Below are 23,289 nucleotides of genomic sequence, written 5' to 3' on the forward strand. Positions count from 1 at the left end.
AATCTCAGAAGTGCCGTCTCCTATTTTGGACTATTTAAAGCCTTTAAGTCAGACTTTAAATATCTTTTCTCTATTTCTTTTGTAAAAGGTACTTAAAAATCCATCTTCTCCTCTTCATTCAAATCTAAACATAAATACAAATAAGAACAGAGGATTTTAGGTAAACCAAATGGGGACTATAATATAGGCCATTTGTATTAAATTTCCTTTCAACCTTATTAAGACTATTCTGTCTGGGAATTTTAAAAATATTTAATATTTGCTTGATGGGACAAACCATTCTTCTATATGGCGGAGCATTTTTGTTGCTGTATGTATATTTCAAATTTAGCCTAGTTTTCAATTCAAATCAATTTTATTTATACAGCACTAAATCACAACAATAGTTGCCTCAAGGTGTTTTATCGTGTAAGGTAGACCCTACAATAATATATACAAAGAAAAGTCCAACAATCATATGATCCCCTATGAGCAAGGAGTTGGGTGACAGTGGGAAGGAAAAATCCCCTTTTAACAGGAAGAAACCTCAGGCCATCTTCCGCGACCAGTTTTTTCTAAACAGATGCATATTTTGTGAAGCAATAACTACCTGTAGATGTCCTGAACCTGAGGGTATAGTCCTCGCTGAACTCTGACGTCAGGATCACAGAGTCAATGTCAGATTTCACTAAGAAACAGGGGCCAGTGATATTGATAACTCCACAGAAGAGCTGCCAAAAGTACCAAGGCTAGCTTGAATATTTATCATTTGAAGTCATATCACACCAAAACAACAGTTTTGCATTGTTTTATGTTGTTTTATGTAATTTTATCTTTATTTTATAAGCAAACAAATGCATGTTTTAATCTTCCTGAGACCTTGAACTAGAGCTGGGCAATAGAACGATAACGATATGTATCGCGATATAACTTTTACTCGATAGAGAAATTAAGCTATCGCGATAGACCTCGCTGCTCTTGTCCTCAAAAAAAAAAAAAAAAAAAAGGTCAGCCAATCCAAATTCAGTAGCGCAGAGCCGAACCAATCACAGCCGCAGCGTCACGTCGCGTGACTTGTTACGTACAGCACAAGTGCCAAGCCGCACGTGTGTTTGTTTGGGAAGCAGCCAGCGGGTAATGGAGCCAGCGGGTAATGGAGGAAATGAGTGTGCCGACTAGAAAAATCAACCGAGCGTGACCGAAGAGAAAACAGATGATGGTTCCAATGCCGGAGAGATTGTCGAACGGAAGAGCCAAAGAAGTTCCGTAGTGTGAAGGTATTTCGGCTATTTCAAGTCTGACAAAAAACAGAGTAGCGTGCACTGTAAATTGTGCCGAAAGCAAGTCTGGAAATACAATAAACTGGTGCATGCGTCACACTGTGCGCCACGTTATTGTTTCGGTGAAATGAATTTCTACAATACTGTTAATTCTACTCTCTGCAGTGTTTAAATGCTTACATATACACACAGTTACTGTCCCTCCACACTTACGACTCGGTTCTGCTTCTATGCCCCAGCTTTGTTTACTTTTTCCCACCGAGGCTTCTAGACTTCTGATTGGCCAACATTTAGGCACGGTTAGGAATCTAGCGCCACCTGCTGCTTTGGCATGTTCATAGCAGCGTTTTCCTTCATTTCTGCCTTTATGTGTGGACGGGATTATTTTTTAAAACGAAAATGGAAAATCTCAGTTTTCAAAAATACCCGTGTACGTGTGTACGTAGCCTCAGTCTCTGACTGGAAGCGCTAATTCGTCATTCGGCTTTTGTCAGACTAAAGTAACTGTTAAAACTGTTTGAAAAGCTCAGCTATACAACAAGGAGAGATTGAGAATTTCCTTTTAGTTCTCAGTTTATTTGATATTGACAAAAGTTAGTCAGTTTTGTCTGTTCTTCTGTAAAACAAACTAAGATTTATTTTTAGAATTAATATTTTGTTTCTAAGTGGAATTGACAATTTAGTCTGTTTCGTTTGTTCTATTTTGAAACTTAAACGCTTTAGCGGCTGCCTTTTGTGTAGTTTGCAATATTTGCCTTTATTTATCTGAAAAAGTCTCATGTTCCTTAAGTACATCTACCCTGTTGAACTTATTATGGGAAATAAATATTTAAATAAAAACAAGCTGCTGATTATTTCACATTTTACTTGTGAGCAACGGCACATTTAAATCTTACAAATATAGTTATTTGGCTTATATCGTGATAGATATCGTTATCGCCTGAAATGAAAAAAACATATCGTGATATGAAAAAATCTCATATCGCCCAGCTCTACCTTGAACTAGATCTTATTGTCCGTGTAAGCACTATGCGAGGCCATGGGGCTAGTATTGATCATAGAGTCGTAATTGTGTGACCCTAAAATGATGTTATTCCTTCTTAGACCTAAGTCACCACAGTGAAATGAGAAGTCCCACAAAACCATAAACATCTGTGCTGTTTTAACATAACAATAGCCACAGTGTCGGCTGCGTGTCCACGAAGAAACAATGTAATGTTGTGGCTGTGTCTGAGCCTTTAGCTGATGAAAATCCCCCTCCACACCTCAAGGCCCTGCTGTCCCAATCCCCCTCAGACGGCCGCTGATCGATTGCTGGTTGTTATTGACATGACACCTGCTGAGGCGGGCTTTAAGCCATCGAAAACCGATGTGGCAGATCAAAAATAGGACGCCGGCTTTCATGTTTGTAAACAGTATCGATTTGCATAATAACCTTAAAAATTAGTTCCCCGGATTAGGCAAGGACAAACCTGTTTCAGTGTTTGTTATGATGCCTCCAGCATATGCCTAATTAGAGAAAAAAAGGCAGAGGCTGTGATCGGCTTGACAAGTCGGTGCATCGCTGTCAACACCTTTTGCTTTGCCACTGTTAATGAAAGCCATTTTCCATTAAATAATAAAATAAAAAACACACCTCTAGACTTCTTGGCAGACAAAAGCGCTGATGCGTCACTTTTACACGGATGCAAATTATTGCTGCGTGTCACAATCATTTATTCATGAGGGGGCCTTCTATCCCTTGGCGGGTTTTTACCTGCGCCACGGAAGTGCACCTTCCTCCATTGTGCCACGGCGCTGAGAGAGATGTCAGACTCCCGAAGTGACGAGGAGACAGATGTACTGAAGCAACAACACAGGCGCTACTCACTTCACCAGACAGGTCCAGTTTAAATGCACTGAATTATGTATCTTAGCTGCTGACACAATCACAGAATTACTTGTCAGCGCTGAATATCTCCATTTTCCATCTCAGACAAACAGTGACCTAGTTGGCTCCCAAGGAGCGCTGATTAGCTGCAGATTCACAACTAATTATGACATTTACCGAAAGGCTGTTAACTGTTAGCACTATCAGCTGCACGGTGATGCCTTCAGTAAAGCGATTACTCGCATTGCAGTGCCTGACATTAAACCTGCAGCTCTGTAATTCGTGTGTATTTTAATACTTTTGCACTCCAGTGCTGCAGCACACAGGCATCACAACAAAAGATGCTGCAAGGCAAAGATGAAGGAGGCTTCTATTTTAACTCCCAGTTGTGGACATTTTTCGTATAATCCGTTGCAACAGTATCCCAGCAGAAACAATCCCCCAGTGTAAAATGCAAAAGATTAAAAAAAGTTTATGGAAAAATAAAAGGGCTAGTGGTGTCTGACAAGCCTTTAAATCTAGGACAGTCATCCCAAAGAGGAATGCACATACTCATTGTGGGAACATAAAAGCAGAGTTTTAACTGTGAGATGGTGATGGTAGGCCATTAGCTGGATGCCATTCTTGCAGTCTGTGAAGACTTCTTTGCTTTTGTTTTTTTTAACACCAAAAGCTTTTCTTACATATAAATAATACACATCTGGACAGAAAACAGTGGCGTAGCTAAACATTTATTTTAAGAAAAAAAGGAAAAGTTGTGGCAGGTAGATTTTTTTTGATTAATTAATTAAACTTATAAGCATTTCATCATCTTATATGGGCACTGCCCTCAGTATTTTCACATCTAGAGACAGGATTATGATTTACTCTAAATCAGTCTTAGCAAGAACAATCCATGAAGGAACTGTGAGCAGCAGACAGGTGTTCACAGTATGAGAGACAGTTTATAGTAAAAAAAAGAACCTTTGCAGCAACATTCAGAAAACCTCATGGGTAGATGTGGCAGATTACAACAGCCAGAATGGTTCTCCCAGACCAACCTTAAGAAAACAATACCATATGTGCAAGTTTATTTACGAAGTGTTGACACGAGGGCCTGAAAGAATTAGTATTCTGTTAGGTAAATGTTTTCCTCTGGGCTCTGTTTCTGCAACAGCTTACAGATGTTTCGGCCATGCAGAGAACACGAGGCTTTTCCCACCACGCCATGAATGAAAAAGCATGTTGAAGGTTTTGCTCCAGCCAAGCTCGGAAAGTGATCTACAACTTATACTCTGGTGCACTTCTGCTAAGTACTATATCCTGCACCGGCCAAGGTTTCATCTGACACAGACGCTATTTAGTGCCGCTTCCGTGAACTCCGGTGCATATTGTTCTGCACAGATTTGTAAAGCTGGCGACTCTCCAGCGACAGATGTACTGGCAGCAGCGCAGCAAAAACAGAACTTAGACTGCGCCGCGCAGGAGTGTAAAAATAATGCTGAATGAATTATAAGTCTGTTCACAAATTTGTAATCCAGGCTAATTTGTGTTGGTGTTAAAGAAGTGTTTATTGTGTAAAAGATTTTTTTTCTTCACAGTTTCTCTTTTAATCTCTTTTTCACTCCATCTCCCTCTCTCTCTCTCTTAAACACACACACAAACACACACATGACTGAGCGGTAAAAGCAAACTGAGCCAATCTTGTTTACAAGGAGTAGCGTAGGACTGCAGACTGCTGCTGCAGCTCAGCCCCAGCCTTGACTCCCATTTACTAGTGTAACAAACCATCAGGGAGGGGAACAAGGCAGGGGAAAACATTGTTATCAGCAGGCCAGATAAACCCCCTCCAGAGGTAGCGCTGATAGAGAGGCAGCCCTGCCGCTGGGCAAATAGAAAGATCCTATCTGGTCCTTGCACTGAGCCGGCCAATCAGCCCAGCGGAAGCACTGAGGCTTTCTCGAACAGGGGAGATGTGTGGCGAGAGGACACCAGACGATCACCAGGTCTGCTCTTTTTAGATGGACATTTAGAGGAGGAGCTGAAGCTCAGCTGTCTACTAGAGATGGCTGAGAGGAGAGAGACCTCGGCTGGAGCTGAAGAGCTCTGCGATGGGCGACCCGGGTGTAGAAGATCAGGTTGGGGTTGAAGGAGGCTGCTTTTATAGATGGAAAGGCTCGAGTGTGGATTTTTAAAACCTGACCTGGTGACCAGGATCAAATGTTCATTTTAACACTGTGTTGATTGACTCTTTGTGAACGATGATGATCGATTAGAGTTCAAGCTCAATCTTCACATATGGGATTACTATTTGTAACAGCAGAAGGGTTTGCAATAAATGAAATAACAGTAGTTACATTAATTTTATAATCTGCTGAAATTTATGAGGTTTATAAAGAATAATGATGTTAAATTACAGAGTGCTTAAATGAACTTAACGTGCTCAGGTATCATCAAAACATTATTACCACTGATTGCTAGAACCGCACCTATTATTTTCCAGTGAATACATGTCCAGGGCTTTCTTGGATATGTGCTTCTCGGTGTGTAACATTGTAGGCACGGTGTTTTCCAGTTACAGTTACTTACTTTTAGAGTAAGTGAACTCAACCTGACAGTAAATACTGACATTATAACGAGTGAACCATGTGGTAAATGGAACTCCTACTCATTCACCGATTCAAAGAGTATAGGGTCATATAAAGTCTGCGTAAACTTTAACCCGTTTTCTTCTTATTCTTGAATTTAATGACAGTTTGGAAACAACATTGTAGTGCCACCAACTGAAATGGAAGGTAGATCAGGCCTCTACCTATAAATATGCTATTTTAATAATAATGAAAAAAGAGCAACTCAGCTGTTTTGGAATTTTGTTTAGTTTTTTGTTTGTTTGTTTTCATTTTTAAATGGCTGAACCGAGGTAGTATGTACGTTATCATTACCTTGTCTTCAACAGCTCCAAATTATAGTTATGTTAAATTTTTCAGATGAATCAAGGAGAAATTCAGCAATGAACGGGAGAAATTGTTGTTTAGTGGTGGTAGTGCCTGCATCTACCTGCAGAGAGCATCTACTGATGGATGCAGTGTACAAAAATGCGGTACACCTGGTCTGTGTGCTAGATGAAGATGAGCTGAAGTGAAGCGAAGTGTTAAAAACAAAGTTTCAGCATCATCCATGTCAAGCACCGTGCGTTTGAAAACCCCTCTCTGTTATTCACTTATGTGTGGTGGATATATATATATATATATATATATATATATATATATATATATATATATATATATATATATATAATTTTGTTCCTTTTATGTCATAACATAATTTTACTGTTACCTTGACAGTTACTTTGACTGTGCTGCTGTAGAAGTGTGCACCCAGAATTCAAAGAGTAGAAATGGCTAATACAGGGTTTGATTGTGCTTTGACCCATTGGTAATGCCTTAGGGCTCCAGTATGAGGAATCTCAGCTCAGTGGTAATCTCTTCACTCATCTCCTCTCTGGTTTTCCCCGATGAAGGTAATTACCGCACAAAAAGCACGATAAGTTTAGCAACATGTTGTGGTTAATTGTTACTTCTTTATGTTCACTCATTTATGCGAGAAGGTGGTGAATTTTTGACATTTTTTGCCGAGCACTTTCAGAGAAACTCGCTGTGGAAGCTAGCTTTTGGTATTGTCTCACTATATTGTATGACAGTTATTCTGCCATTGTTTGCATTTAATTTAGCTACTGAAAGCGGTACAGTACTTAAAAAAATTACCATTTACTGTGAAAAGTCCGTTAATATGTTAGCTAAAATACACAATGTGTTTACTTCACGTTACAGTTCATGTGCGCTAGCTAACAAGGTAGAAGAGAAAAGAAGGATAACTTTGTTTGAAAACTGTGATCCTGAGACTAAGTGTATAGATACAGAGAAAACTTGGATTTGGTTGAAGTATTTGTGACTGAAACCTGAGAGGTGTGCAGCTCTTCATTCATCTCTCTTCACTGTTTAAGGCAGGGGCGTCAAACATAAGGCCCAGGGGGCTTGAATCGGCCAGGCAAAGACTAATTCAACTTGATGGCTTTGGAAAAAGTGAGTGCATAAATTTTTGACTTTTTACTGTTCTTTTCTTCTTATAAATACCTTTCCCATTGCCATTCATACTACAACAACGTAATTAAGTAACAGTTAAACAATTACAGAAAAATCTCTTTTTTAAAAAATTATAAACTATAGAAATGTATGACTGCAGTAAAAATAAAAAAGATTTTTCTGTGAATTAACAAAGTATTTGTGTTTTATAATTACAGGAGAACTTTTTCTGTAATTTTACACAGTTATTTCTTACAATTTAAGCCCAAACCGGTAAATTCACTAGTCCAGTGTTCTGACAAAACGTCCTACTTTGGCTAAATGTCCTACCATAAGTAGTTTATGTACATTTCTGCTGTCACAGAGTAATTCCAGCACAAATGTAAGTAGGTATGACGGTTTGCCACTTAACCTTGCCCATCAGAGTATGTCATGTCAATCATCCCCACGGATTATCCAGACATCAGAAAGGAGCACAGCAAACAGCTGAGGTGTTGCTAGACTGACGTAAGTGTTCTGAAGTTAGCAAAGTGACCACTAGGGGGCAGAAAAAGCCAGTTAAGTTCGATAAAACGTCATTGCAGCGCTTATGCTAACTCTTCCGCTAACGCTAAATTTAAATTACCACCGAATCTGGTGACTGTAGACAGCTGGTAAACTACGCGATGCACTTTAAATCTCAGGTCTAGGAAAAGAGTATGCTACTAATAAAACACGTGGTCAGTTAGTCTCACATGTAGTAAAGCACCTTGAACAGGGAAGAGTTGGCTACCCTAGAAGATGAAGGTATGTCAGTCCTTCTTGATGTTCAGGACATCAGAAGCAAGGTACAAATGGATAAAAAGTTCTGGATCAAACTGGGCAGGAACAGCACCCAGAGGGAGGTAGAGGCATTAAGGTTGGTACTGAAAGAAAAAAAGAGAATGCAATGCATGACCTGATGAGGAATAACCTTCGTGCCTGTTACTCCAACACTACCAAACAGATATAAGGCCAAATAAGGACGTCCAGACAAAAAGATAGGCTCACATCTGGCCAGTCAAATTAAAAATTGGCCCATTAAAGGCTATCCAGAGTCAGAGATACTGTAATTCATGCCAGACTCGCTTGTAGTTTTGATAGAATACACAAAAAAGCTGTCTTGATGTTTACTGCCCTAAAAATTTACGATGTTATTCCACCGTCCTTGCTGTAATTGTCATTTTCTAACGTCTCCCTGCTCAGTGGAATTTATACCTCATTTCTGAGTAACGGCTTAGCAGACGTTCTGACATCTTTCATAACTGACCTTAAAATTCTTTCCTTTGGCTGCAGGTATTGTGACAGAGCTAGAAAAGGTGTGATAAGTTGTTTTCACATCGCCGCTAAATAACAAATCCAATGCTTCTCATGAGAACCGTTTCTTTCGTTTATAGCGCACTTTTTTTATCTGTATTTTCCGATGTGTGCGATCAACATTCCTCACTTCCCCTCTTAGCCCCTCTCGTCTGTTAGATACACTCAAGACCAAAGGTAGAAATTAAGTAGTTATTTCATCTCTTATTTTCCTTGAAAAGCTATATTGAGTGTAACACAACCTTTTTTTTCCTGCCTACTTCTCTGTGATTCATTTAAAAGCACTTTTCTATCATCTCATTCAGCTCTGACTGAAGTCAGCCTTGCGACACTATTCAAAAGGGCCACTTCCTGAAGTTGCAGTGATTGTACTTGAGTAAAATATTGCTGCACTCTCTCCACCTCTGTTCAGCAGTTTGATATGTGGTGGTAGCGAGAGGCCAAGATCCTCTATGACAAGCAGGAGGCACATTTCAAGAAGCAGAAAGGAGGGCTGCAGGGTGAAGAGGCTACAGCTGTCATAGCTCATCTTAATGGCATACTGGAGTGTGCGCACACATATGCACGTCGCCACGCGCAAAACCTACACACACACAGACACACACCTACAAATACGGGGTAAATGAGGAAGCTTTGGATGTATGGGTCGGCCTCGCGCGCATAGAAACTGTAGTCTCTCGTTCTCACACGTATACAAAAATATGCAGGAAATGAGGAGGGGAGGCTTTGGAGGTACATGCACAAGTACCCATGCATGTGAATGCATACTCCTGCAGACATTCAGATGGAATCACGTAAACACACGTTTGCTGGATACGTACACAGATGTACACGCTCTCGCGCGACATGAATATGTATTCCGTTCGCATTAAGGAGAAAATACACAGCCATACTCATGGAAGACACATACTGTATAGCGCACAGACACACCTTCACACAGCCAGCATTGCCTGTGACAGATGTTGGCAGGAATATTGCCAGCAAGAAAGCTCTTTCATTTCTTTTTATTCTCTCTGTATTTTGGCATGCCTATCTCTGTACACACAGTGTGGCCATGTCACTGAAGCTGTTTCTTTTTCTCTTCCAGTTCCTCTGTGCACATTTCTTTTCTCTTCTTTTTCCCCTCTCTCGCTCTCTCCTCCATGTTATCATCATGAATTTGAAGTCACTTGTGCCAAGAGAGATTAGAAGAGAAACGGACAAAGCGAGGGGGACATTAGCAAAGATATTTTTGTCAGTAATGAGCTAACTCTTTGTTATGTGCTGGGCTAAGGAGGTCTAATGATGACGTTTGTACCAAGAGGAAGAAACTGAGTCTCCAGAGTCCACACACACACACCCACACACACACACACGCGCGCCTGAAATCATGGGCTTTGGTGAAACTCTTAACTCTATTCAATTATGCAGATGAGCCCATTGGGCGAGTGTTGGTCGTCACTTTAATGATGACGTGGGTAAACAGACAGCTTCCTTTTCTGTCTTTAAGAGTCCCAGCCCACCCCCACTGCAAGCCCCTTATTGCTTATTTTGCACCCGCAAGAAAGTTAATTGTCTTAGTCTTTAAAGGGGTATCAGCTGTCATGCCACTGACAAAGACATAAAGAGAAGGGAAGACAGAAAAATGTGAAGAAAAGAGAGTTAAGAGAGGTTTATTTTTTGCCTTCCAGGCTGATGGCTAAGAATCTCCTAAGATGCAATCATGAGATTTTGATGCAGGATGAGACATGATCAACCTCTCCAGGCAAAACCTCTTTGGAGATTTTTCTCTGTTCTCCCCAGTGGCCACCGGGTGGCAGAAGAGCACAAGGAACGCAGAGCTCTTTGAAACTGCTCGTGTTCTCATACCACAGAGGAGTAGAAGAAGCTTTTCCCCCAATGAGCAAACCAACTGCAAAAATAAAAAATAAACTACCCCAGCAGCCCAAAATTATTGTTAAAGTTACAGATATGGTTCATGATCACATGGCTGCAGCTGTACACATGCAAGTGCATTAAAAGGCAAACCCTTTATTCTTCTTAAAAGGACTCTTTGTGAAAAACGAGTTGGTGAATTGCTATAATGAACTAAAGTAAAGGCAGAGTCAAGTAAAAGTGTTGGAGGACTGAGATGATGAAAGGCATAATTTAAAGAATTTGCAATATTCAATAACAATTCATTGCATTAAGGCGAAAACAAGAAATAGACTGGCTTGCTCATAGCAGGTGAGGATAAAAGTTATCTAAACTAGCTCACATTTCCATAAATTTTTTAACTACCAAGTGTTTTTTTGTTTTTTTTTAAACAAACACATTGCACATGGTGTTTTATTTGACTCTGTGCAGTTATGTGCACGATTTGCATCTGAGATCTAGTTAAATGTCTTTAGATTCAGCCATATTTGTCTTCCACATTTCTCTAAAAAGAAACTGCCTGAATATTAACGCTTAGAAACATAACAGTTAAATGCACAATTTGATGACACTGACAACATGTAGCTTGTTCCCTTTCAGATAGTGTAGACATAGTGTAACATTTTGGATGCATCCGCGTGAGTATTTGTGTGAATTACGTGTGTGTGTGTGTGTGTGTGTGTGTGTGTGTGTGTGTGTGTTTCCAGGAACAAACACAAAGGAGAGACATTAAAGAATGGCTACATATTGCATAATAATTGTGTCTGACTGATGCATTGTCTTGATTTCTTAAATTTTCATCCTCGCCTTTAGGTAGGCACTGATCAGCCAGCATATCAAAGTAAGAACATTATTTGGAAAACATCTTTTTCTATAGTGATTCTTTGTCTTTCTACTGATTGCACACTAGATGCCCTGAGCGCTTGTGACTGAAGACAAATTAACTTGGGAATGATTGTCACATCAAAGTCTCTCCCCATGCTATTCATTTAAGACTCTGGGCATCAAGACCAAAGTTGTGTCCTCAAAGTGAGGAGGGAAAGAAAAAAATAGCTGGCGTTGGCAGTGGCTTCATATTTTAATTTTTATCTTTTTGCTTGTTCCAATTGTTTGCCCACTTGTATTTTTCCAGTCTGCCCACAGGAACTATGGCCACTGAATACCAACGGTCACCACAATTCACCCCTTTTAGACGTTAAGTAGTCAAAGATGAAGGCTGTATGACGGTGTTGTTACTCTTTGTGCTCGCCAGTACAGAGGATTCTGGGTAGAATAAACTCCTTGAAAACTGTCCTCATGTTGTACTTTGGTGTAGTGTCAGATCAGGTACAAGCAGGGATTATTTTGCAGCTGAAAAATACCTCCTTTCTCTCTGGTCTTTTGCATCTGTGACTTTGGACATTAAATTTTACACTACGCTTAGGTGGTAGATGTGAAGCCATACACAGCACCCAGATTTGCATCACACACACACACACACACACACACACACACACACACACACACACACACACATTGAAAACAAGCCTCTAGGGAACAAATACTAAGTGAAAACATGTAGGTAAGCTAGACAAACTGCGGGAGAGTTGTGGCCATTGTGAGCCTTTATTGGACGCCATCTTCTTGTGATGTGACAGGGGGTCCATGCCTCATCTCTACACCGTGCATCTCAGCACACTCAGCGGGGGGCTCGCGCTCCCCTTCTCCCCGGTGCCACTGCCAGCCGTCTCTGCCGAGGTGGTGTGCTAATCATTTAAACAGCCCAATCAAAGGCAATGCGATGTTTCACACACGGGAGAAAAAAGGAAGGGAGGAAAGTGATTATTAGTGTTTGGGAGAGGCAGCCAGAGTGATTGAGCTGAAGGGGGACTTTGATTTTAGGGCCTCTTGTTGTTTTTTCCGAATGGCATTGGGTTTAGCCACCAGGCTTCAGGAATCTGGTGAGCTGTCAGCGAATGATGGTTAACTTTTGTTTTAATTTTTATTTAATTATTTTTTTAATATACCAAAAGCCATACACAAAAGAGATTCAGTCTTAACAATTTATTGTACTAAGCAAGTCACAGAGTCTGTTCTTTTGAAGGGAAGAAATTAGGTTTGGTCTTTTTGGGATTTTGTGTTTAAAAAATTTTTTTTCATTGTTTTTGTTTTTATCCGGCACCGGTTTAGAAGAAAAGTCCAAATTTTGGAGGGTAGAATTTGAAAAGAAAAAAGAAAGTGACTTTGAAAATCACTTCTAACGAGTTGTTAAAATAGTTAATGTTGGGATTTCGGTTTGTTGTTAGGCTACATTCAAATCAGTATCTGGGATGAGAACATCCGCACGTGCACGTGTGCACACACAAAGACACACACACACACAGAGGCAGCACAGTAGAGATGAATCACCTTGGCTTGTCAAGAGGTTGGTTAATAGACACATTTGATGTCACTCAAAGCCCACTGGTGTTGAAAGGGTTTTGTTAGTGTGTTGATATCACCTCCTGTGCATAAAGCTCCACTTAAAACAATAAATAGCAATGAGTGCATCCAAAGCCCCTGCAGTTTAGACTATATTCCTTTGATACTGGATACCTATTACTGTTGGCTTTATCTAATGGATTGGATTCCCACACCTCATCCCTCCAGTGTTTCAAAGCACTGAAACCTTCAAATGTAATGTGTTATCAGCACATTAGCTGCTCTAAAACCACTATCAGTGGCTAATGTTTCTGCAGGGGACAGTGTAACACAGTTTGAAAAACAGCAGCGACCTATCAACTCTGCTTACTGCCCTCACTGATTTCATACCATGCACTTTTTTCCCCCCCTAGCTTTATTTTATTTTTGGACACTCAGATTAATTAAAGAGTGCATCTCTTTTTCTGCCAGAAAATATTAATCCATCTTAAATTTGTTATGTGTGTTTGGTGTTGGACAATCTTTGCAAATATTTTTTTTCTTCCTTTTTCTAAGAAAGCTGCAGGATCCTCATCTCACGAAACACATGTTCTGATCGGAGAAACCAAATGAAGTCCCTAAACAGCAGTTTGACACACATAACAGATTCCTCACATAGTTTGAATTTCACGTTTTTTTTCTTCTTTTTTTTGCTGGCCTTGCTCTTTAGTTTATTACCTGCCTGTCTCTCGGAAAAGAAATACAATCCAGCAGTATTAAGATAGTCATACCAGCTTCTCAGTTTGACAGTTCATCAATTAGTAGCTGGGTAGTTGTAACAAAAAACAAATAAATAAAAGAAAACACACATTTTGGAAGCCGGCAGCTTTAAGAATTCACATCTGCATTGTCCATTCCCCAGGACAGTTTCCAAAAACTTTCACCGGAAAGCATCTGGATTAACTGGAGGAGCAGCAGTAACTGTTTTTATGGTCGGTCCTGTCAGCTCTCCTCCCATATCTTTGATTGATCAGATGGTCATACATTGGCTTAAGTGCTAGCTATAATTACTGCTTGGTTTGACAATCGGTTGCTCAACTCCAATTTCCAGGAATTTAAATTCGCTTTAGTGTTTCTTCTGTTTGTGGCCTTCAGTGAATCTGATTATTTGTTTAAAAAGTGGTTTAATTGGAATATTTTTTAATTGAAAGGTGACATATCAGATAAAAACAATAGCAGCTTTGGCAATAATCAAATTTGAGTGAAAAGCCTGTTAGCATTTTAGCATAAAAATGCTCCACACGGGTTCTTTTTCCACTAAAATATCAGTACTTTCTATATGTCTAAATATGGCACAGGTCTTACCAAATTCAAAAATATGAAGTTATTCTCTGAGAAAATCCCAAAAAACAATCCAAAGATAGACGTCGGAGCAGATTTGTAGTTGTCTTTTAAAATAACGTTGAACAAACAAGGCTGTCAGTTTGTGCAAACTGCTATACACAAAGTGTTCTCTTTTCATCCGACGTGTCACACCAGATCATAGTTTAACATCACATTAGTCGGAAGCATGCTCAATTTTAGTTTCTGCTCCGGATTCCAGCTGTTTAAACGCTGGGCCCGTTTAAACTGTGTCAGCTGTTAATGACCGTCTAACGCCGTGTCATCCGCTGGTCTCAAACACATTTAAGTACACAGCACGCACATTAAATTGTTCACCACCTGTAATTTTCCCCGAAGGGAGGCAAATGTTTCACATGTTGTCTGATTTTGTCGCGGTTTACCACAAATATGTTTCACTGAGACGCCGGAGCAGGTCTCAGTTTGGCTCTCGACTGTATGCATCTATACGTCCCTCCTCTTTATGTCTAAAAGAGGAGAGGTGGAAAACAGCTCTGCGCCCTCCAAGTTTAGCACCACTCTGTACTTTTGGTTAGGCCTGAGTGGGCCCTCTGATTTACTTTGAAATGCTCCAATTAAAATAAAGGCTAATTGTTAGTTTGTGCCTTCTTTTTTCCTCAGACAGGAAAATCCTCTCTCTCCTCTCTATAGGGCGTCACATCCCAAATTATGCATTGTGTACGTCTGAATGCGTGCATTATATACATATATATATTTATCCCTGTGCTAGAATTGCCATTAGGCGGTATGGAGTACATGTCAGTTCTTGCATGATAGCAGGGTTAGTTGTGCTGTGTGTATGTGTCTAGTGAACTGCATATAGAAAACGTCTGTGACTGTGCTGCAGCAAAGCAGGCGTGCATCTCCGGCAGCAGCCACCAAACAGCTCCTGAAGGGGCAGTCAGGCTGCAGCTGTTTGTTTATTTAGCTCTAACTTGTAATTACGTCTCCGACAGACGGCACCACGTAGAAAAGACATATTTGGCCCCACTCAGCAGCCAGTCGTCAAAGGGCGGTCGCTGTCCCGTTTGATTACAGTTGTGCATTGTAGCCGTGCCATCCCGATGGCTTTGGGAGAGAAGAACCACAATATCACTTAAGAGGCAATTATAAGTGACTCCACTGTTCTGAATGTGTTAATATGAGGTATTATTTCACATGACAGAACAACACTTTCATTTTAAATGGGTATGTGTTAAGTTTCAACTAAAGCACACAGCAGAAGCGCACCAGAGTAAATGCCAGCACAGGTCCAGCAATTTGAAAATGCTTTGTCCGGGTCCCCCTGGTAGCACGGATGCTTGCTGCGCTTCTTCATTTGGCATTCATAAGCAGTTGTGACGACCTCATCAGTTAGATGGAGCTGACTCCAAGACGGAGACAACAAAACCGCAGACCTCAAAATGAGAGGAGCAGGAAGACAGAGACTCCACTTCACAGGAAGCGTGCAAACTGAACCGAATTCTCCCTCTCTCTCTCTCCCTCTCTGTCTCTCCTCCTTTCTTCCCTCCCTTTTTCTTCACTCGCTAGTTTAAAGTTGTCCTGGCTTTTATTTTGAGAAATATTAATTTGGTAGAAGAGTGGTGTCGTATCTGAAACACAACACAGAGAAAGAAAAAAGAGAGAGGGAGAGTGAGAAAAAAGGGGGGAAAGAGGGGAGGGGGGAAAAAAGAGGCGCAATGCGTGCACATTTCTCTCGCTTGACGTTTTGCTGAAGTTTGTACGCCACTTGAGCCCGCCGTTTCCCTCGCTAATGATACCAGCGGAGCCTCTCTGGGGAATGGCGTCCGTCGTGCGCCTGGCTTTCACATTTCCAGCACCAGGTATTTTGGGATACGAAAGCGGGGACTATGAGGCACATCATTCCAAGAGCTCATCTGGTTCTTTCTCTCTGTCTCCCTCTCTCTCTCTCCTGCTTCCTCTCTCCTCTCCAATCGGCTTCACTCCTCTCCTCTTTCTTGTTGTTGTTGTACTTCTGCATACGCAGACATTCTCTGTCCCACTGTAGTTCTCTGTCTTTCTTTCTTCCTCCCTCCCTTTCTCTTTCCCTCTTACTTTTTGATTTGGTAAGGATGATTTCAAGTGTGGAGGGGAGGAAAAAATGCATGCACAGGAGAGGGAAGAAATCTTTTTATTAACTTATTCATTGTATGTGAAATCAAGAGGATTTTTCCTTTCTCCCCTCCGCTCTCTCTCCCCCTTCCTCTTGGTTAAGGCAAATGAATGTTTAAAGAGGTAATTTACTGGGCCCTGGCAGGATCTACATTGTGTATTACACAAACAGGCAGCAACAAAAGGAAATTCTAATCTAGACAGTAACACGACTGCACAGAGGATCCTCGGCAGGGGGTCTAGATGAATTATACAACAATCTGTGTTCTCCCTCGTTTAATTTAAAGGTCTGTTTTCAAGGCTATCACCAGCTCCCACTTCAGAGGAGAGACTTGGCCCACTGAGGTCAAGCCTATATTGACAAATATCAAGAGGCAAGAAAGGAGTGCCCAAAACGCAGATATGAATAAGTAAAGGCAAACAGATAAGCAAATGTAAATCTATAAGGCAGAGGGGAGGCAAAAAGACAGGCATGCGCACGATGTCTGCCTCCCAGACGAGGCATGTGAAAGCATTCGTTTATAAATGGGGGGGGGGATTGTTTGTTTGATGGCGCTGCTTGGCTGTCAGGGTCTCTTAGTTTTCATGTGGATTTACTGTAAGGAAGGTGTCATCGCTGATGGTCTGCAGCGCATGGAGGCCGATCGCCTCCCCTGCCTGCCTCCGTGCATTAATTTGTTGAGATGCTGCTTCCAGAGATGGATTGAGGCAATATCGTGAATTTTGGTTACATAATAGCCATGTGATCATGCCAGGTACCTCATGGTTCTTTTATTTTTAACCTCCACTGATGTAGTTTCAAGTAACTCTGAATGATGTCCGCCTAAATCTTTGAACTAAAATATCCTTAGAAGAACAGCCCCCCTGCTGGACATATTTTCCTCTCTCTTTCTCCTCCTCAACCGTCTCTTTTTCCTTTCTCGCGTTTCAAAAAGAGCGCCAGGTGGTGACAAAATTGCCCAACCACCCAGTGTCACCTCGTGTCGCCACTGATTTTCCTCATAGGTCAGTGGGAGCCACATACGGCAACCTCCCCCTGCCCTCTCCCAGTCCATCATACCTTGGACAATCAACAGGTCACAACCCCCAACCCTTCCCTGTGGCTCACCACCAGCCTCCTTCTGACAGGATGAGTTTGACCTTTGATCCCTCGAGCAGACAGCTCAATCTGCTTTTTATGGCACCCGTCATAGCAAAGAAAAGAGACCACAGCCACATCAGATGGTCCCAGGGAAATAAACACTGGCAGCTTCCTTCTTTTTCATTGTAACCCTTTCTCAGTCACATGCACTCAGTGTTAGGCTTTGAATTAACAGCATGACATTGCAAAGCACTTTGGGCATTTACACGTTGTCCTTACATATTATTCGCTTCCTTTATTTTCTCAGCTCATCATCAGTGTTCTTTAATAGTCGGAAGCTTGTGGAGCTTTTATTTTTGCGTGCTCGTACCTCGAAAGTCATAACCCAGTGCTGAAGAATGTGATCTGATTGAGGAGGCATTTAAAAAAAGAAGAACTCTGATGCAAATTTGGCCCCTAGTTCACAGTAGAGCTGCCAGTGATGTTTGCTCCCTTACGTCCTCTGTGCTCCACCGCTGATTTAACCTCCAGGGATGAGCAGCCAGTGATCACAACGCTCAGAGGAAGTTAGTGGCCTCCACTCTCCAGAGGCCAGCACTTCCTCTTGATTTCGCCTGTTCTGTCGAGAAAGAAAAGGAAGGTAAAGATAAAAAAAACACCCCTGCTAAGCCGTGTGTGTGGGCTTCACACAACTCTAAAACTGCGTCATCAGCACAAAAGATGAAACTCAGAGTATGTGTGTGTCTTTGGGTGAGTGCATGTGTGTGCATGTGTGTATTTTAGGCAAGGTGCCTGCCCTGGAGCTAGATAATGTGAACAGAAGCAGATGGGGAAACTTAAACGCACACCCACTAGGGTATAGCAGAGCTGGCACAAAGTGAGAAGAGGTCTTAGAACATCTCCCAGCCCGAGTGGATGCCAACACTCTCGCTATCACTGAGACTGGATGACAAAGAGAGTGAAAAAGAGAGTGAGAAAGAGAGTAAGTGAGAAATAGAGGATTTGTGGGGTGTGTGTCTGTGTGTGTTTTCTACAGTACCTCTACTTTTTGTTCTTTTTGCATATTTATTCCTTTTACGAAACTATTGGCCCTCTGTCCTTCTGTTTTGCGTCTCATCTGCTGTGCACCAACACTAGGTGTGTCGCACTTTGAGGATGCCTTTCTGCATTCCACATATTTTGCGTATCGTTTTATAACATTTAAAATGAAATGAATTTAAAAGTGGACGTGCTTCGAGGCCACAATCGTTTGCAGGACGGAAACAAAAAAAGGCAAAAGGAAAGACACATAAAGGGTGTCCCATGTTTGTTTACAGTGCCACGAAATTCTGGATCAAAGGAACTTATGTTTTATAATAGCTGATACTCGGGCGCTTGATTGATTAACCCCACATGAGAGAAGTAATAAGATTTCAAACAGTCCATCATTGCAAACATAAGTGCACCAAGCACTTGGGCCTTGCAGGAATTCACCATCTGCCTTGTAGATATTAGCAATTAATATGCAATAAAAACCCTCCCATGCAAACCCGATGAGGAATAAATGTGTCAGTGAAGAAATGCATTCAAAAAGAAACATACAGGCTTACTTATATTTAAGGTTATGGACTTGATAGATCAACATCCATTAAGTTTTCATCATTCCAGCATCCACAAGGGTTTACAGACACTCAGAAAACACTACCAAGTGTTTAATATTAGTAAACACAAGTTTGCTATTTCTCTGAAGATTCTGAGTGTCTTTACGTAGGATTTTTAAAAAATCACAGCTGGTACTGCGATAGATAAAGATAAAGATTACAACATAACAGTGCTGACTTTTTTCCTCTTTTTTTCTGCACAATTTTTTAAAAATCATGACATCCAGACTCTAAAAAGGGAGACCTCCTAAATCACTCCGACTCCGCCTGTTTGACAGTCACGCAAGAAGCACTTGTGCCAAACCTTAGTCATGCGTCACATTTCGCAAACCATCTAACTCACTTGGGACCAATCTGCTTAGGCTCATAAATCAGCTCTGGATCTCCGCATAAGCCAGTCGGGGAAGGCCAGGGTGAAAAACGGGGCCAATGATTCCTCTCCGCCGCAATGAGATGCACATGTTGCTGCCTGGTGGGTGGGAGCTGGAAAGGTCAGAGGGGGTGTGTAGGTTAATAATGAGGTGAACTTGATCTTCTCCAGTCCCAGAGAAGACCAGTCACTCTTTCCCCCCAGAGGGGAGGAAGACGATTATCTCAGCAATGTAAGAAGAGGAAAGTGATGAGGGAGAGAGTGGTAGTGGCTCTAAACTGCTGGGTCAGATCATGGTGGTGAGATTACAGATAAATGGTTTATTAGTATTGATAGCAAAGGTAGTAAAAATCCTAGTTGTACTGGCAATATTAAGAGGAAGACGTTAAGGTGGACTATACATATCAGTGCTAAAAGTGGCCATTGTTTCAAATAATGAGGTCAGCACACGGAAATCTACAAATGAAGACTATTTTGGACTACATTGACTCATGGAAAGCTGTTCATTCAACAGTATGTACACATTATGGTGCCAGAACTTGCCTTTTCTTTCCAACACCTCATTACAAACCCTTTTTAATACTTGACACGCTTAAGAAGCATTACACTGGACTCAAATGTTGCACAACCAGCAGCTGTATAAGGGCTGTCTGCACACACTTGCTGTAAATAAAAATGTTGTATGTATATCTTTAAAACTTATAACTATATCAAGCTCATACTGGATTTTTACTGAATTTATTGTCAGGGATAAAGATTGTACCTGACAATTTTATGTTTAAACCATCTTAATCAAGACATTACGTGCTCCTTAATTATTTTGTGCTTGCTGTTGATTTTTCTGCCATGCATGGTAAAATCAGAAGCCAGCTGAGCATAGTGCTAAGTAGGATTTAGGAAACTAGATCCTGATCCCCTTGGGCACACTGTTCCAAAGCTTAATGGTCCCGACAGAAAAGACTTTTAACACTCTTGACCTCAAGTCTAGACTTCCTTGACTAGACTAGAGTTCCTCTTGCACGTGTCAGTCATTAAAACATTAAACGGGAGCAACTCAGGTGCAGCTATTCTTATCCTCTTCATTAGATAAAACTAAAAAAATATGTGAATATGCATAACTGAGCCACAGTATTAAAATGATCTTGATGTCTTGGATCATTTAATCGCAATGCATTGTAGCACCTTTGGTCATTAATGTGGACTTTGACACCTACCACTTGTCTAAAAAGCATGAAGCTGTTCCACCAGTAGGACAGTGTACCCTGTATTTTCTCAAGAACCGCTCAAAGAAGGCTGGAGGAATAAGACAAAGAGACCAAGTGGTTGTACCAGCCTCCAGCTCTCCAGATCCCAATCAGATCAATAAGCCACAGTATGCACCTAAACAAGTCGGACATACCCGATCCCCACCAACCAAGCAACCCACAAAACCCAAAGGGTCCCAGTGCTATACAATGACAGGTCCGGTGTCTACCTCCTACAGCTCAGAGCTGTTACACTTCAGTCACAATAGAGTAAAAATAGGACAAAACCTCCCTGTAACTAAGAAAAATGGGTGGTTGCTCGATATTTACACAGAATTTTTTTTTTGCAGTCAGAGAGTGAATGCAAGTAGTTGCAGTAGCTAAGTGGTCTCCCAAAGGTTGAGCATGCAACACCCTCAACTTCTGGGCAACCACTTTTAGTTGTAAGGTGATTTCACAGGTCGCCTGGTAGGAGGCAACCTGTGCAAAAAGCTGAGGTCGAACTTACACTAGCAGATTTATAAATGCAGACAGATTGCTAACACGTTCCAATCAGCCTGTGTCAGCCCGCATTGATGAGCGCAACTTACCGTAATACAATCATTTGGAAACTGGTTGCATTCTGGTTATATTTTTATATAAAACCAAGGTTACTAGGCTCCTGTGTCATTTTGTAGTTAACTTTTTAACTAATTATGTTAATGTGAAAGTTCTGTTTGATGTGGATTTCTTTGTATGTAGATGTCGACAGATTTAGAATTTACAATGACAGATTTTCTGAGAGATTTTCACCAATAGATCAGCTAATCACTGTATTATTACAAATCTCCAAATTACCAACTTGACCCCATTCAATCTCCATCTTATTGTAACTTTATTGCTGTCTTGATGCACCAAAGTTGCTTTGAAGACTGCAGCTGATTGTGTGGTTGCAGACTTGGTCCTTATCTTCAAAGCAAACATTTCAGAGGCAACAAGATAGCGACTTGATTACACACGGTCACACCAATTTTGAACGTGCTACACTCTCCAGCCTGTGACTTTAGCATTAGGGAGAATTACAGAATATTTAGTATGTGAGGATAAACCATGATCCAGGTGGTAGCTTTGATGGAGTGTATAAGAGTTTCATGACAACTTGTGTAACATTTTGTGGGAATATTTTAAGATTGAATTTTGGCTTGTTCAGATGTAAGCTGCATTAATGAGCTTGTTCCAGCTGAATGCTTAAAAAAAGTTTAGGGAATTGTGCCACTGGGTAAAAAGCTGTTTATAGTAGATAACGAAAAGTTAGCACTAAACACTCAAGGGGCTCTTTGGGAAATTTAGCAAGGATAACATCTGCTGGTAAGTTAGAGAATCTTATTTGAGAATATTTTTAAGAGCTAGAGCAGCACTGAGGTCAAAACTGCCCAACAGCTGTGAAGTTACAGATAGCAGGTCAACAAGCGAACGAAAGAGCATGCACAGCATAGGCTATTTGGGGGGGAAAAATCAGTCTTCTGTATTCTGTTAACAAGGTTTGACTGCTGAGGAAATAAAGGCATGCTTTATAAGAATTTCACTTTAACACCTCGGAAATTTGCTGGAGTAAATTATGTTGTATTTCATGAATTGTGTCTAATTTAAATTAAACAAACAGGAAGTCTTTCTTAATGTAGATAAGACACCATAAGAGCTTTTCTGTATTCTGTTAATGCCATTTGATGCCCTTCACGATAGGTCTGTTTTTCTCTTTCTTGAGAAGACACACATTACGCACGCACACACACACACACACACACACACACACACCGCATATTCCACCCCCTTGTACCAATGTCCACATTTGATTGATGAGGAAATAGATGGCAAATTGCAGTGTCCATCCTGATGGATGACATCATTTGGCCCGATGTGCTGATCACGTATGCCAAACCAGGGGCTCGCTCACCCCTCCACCCTTCCTCCACTCCCCTTTGCTTACAATTGATCAGTGGGAGTTTTGTACACCAGCTTCCTTTGAATTTAATGCATGAGGAGGGAGAGAAGTTGACGTGGCTCTTTACTGCCCGTCCCGGTCCCTCGGCTCCCCTCCCTCCTTTTCCACTCCTCCATCCATCTTTATCTAGAGGGGTCCAAGACATGACAGATCCAGTGGCACTCTGTTTGTTTACCCTCATATGCAGACAATCAGTCTGTGTTAAATGGGCCTTCTGCTTTTAGATGGATTATTGTTTACACAAGTTCAATTATAGGGGGGTGTCTAAATGGAGACTTATTGAAGGGGACATGAAGAAAGATGGGCAGCGATTTTCAGCCCTTGACTTCTTCTGTCAATGTTTGTTCTCGTCATCAAACCAGTGCTGACATTGTCGAGTGTTTCAGTTCTTGTCAGTGTGTTTGCCAAAGAATTTTTTAAATGCCTGTTCAAACAATGATGGTCAGCTTTAAGAGGTAAATATTCAAATTGATCTGTAAAGCCTTGACTTTTACAGGATGATGTGATGCATGTTATAATGTGTAAAATAAGTCTGGAAAAGACCTGTGAGTGGGGTGAGAGTGGTTGTCAAATCTCAGGAGAGCCGTGCATATTCCTCAATCAAAATTCCTACACGTGTAAACAGCCTTGCCGAGCCTTGTTCTCCCAGAAGCTTATTTTCTG

The 23,289-nt window shown here is 41.1% G+C and overlaps 1 long non-coding RNA gene across 1 annotated transcript in view; it reads left to right on the plus strand.

Annotated features, from left to right (window-relative positions):
* Positions 1 to 7,116: 7,116 nt before the first annotated feature.
* Positions 7,117 to 23,289, plus strand: part of LOC146703255 (uncharacterized) — a 42,915-nt gene continuing 26,742 nt past the window's right edge. Inside the window, exon 1 of the long non-coding RNA XR_014921974.1 lies at positions 7,117 to 7,190. This is a non-coding gene — a long non-coding RNA (uncharacterized LOC146703255). The remainder of the gene's footprint in view (positions 7,191 to 23,289) is intronic.

The sequence above is a fragment of the Copadichromis virginalis genome, linkage group LG8 (genome assembly GCF_057382275.1).
Source record: "Copadichromis virginalis isolate Kocher_CV1m ecotype Utaka linkage group LG8, C_Virginalis_male_GT1.1, whole genome shotgun sequence".
Taxonomy (NCBI): domain Eukaryota; kingdom Metazoa; phylum Chordata; class Actinopteri; order Cichliformes; family Cichlidae; genus Copadichromis; species Copadichromis virginalis.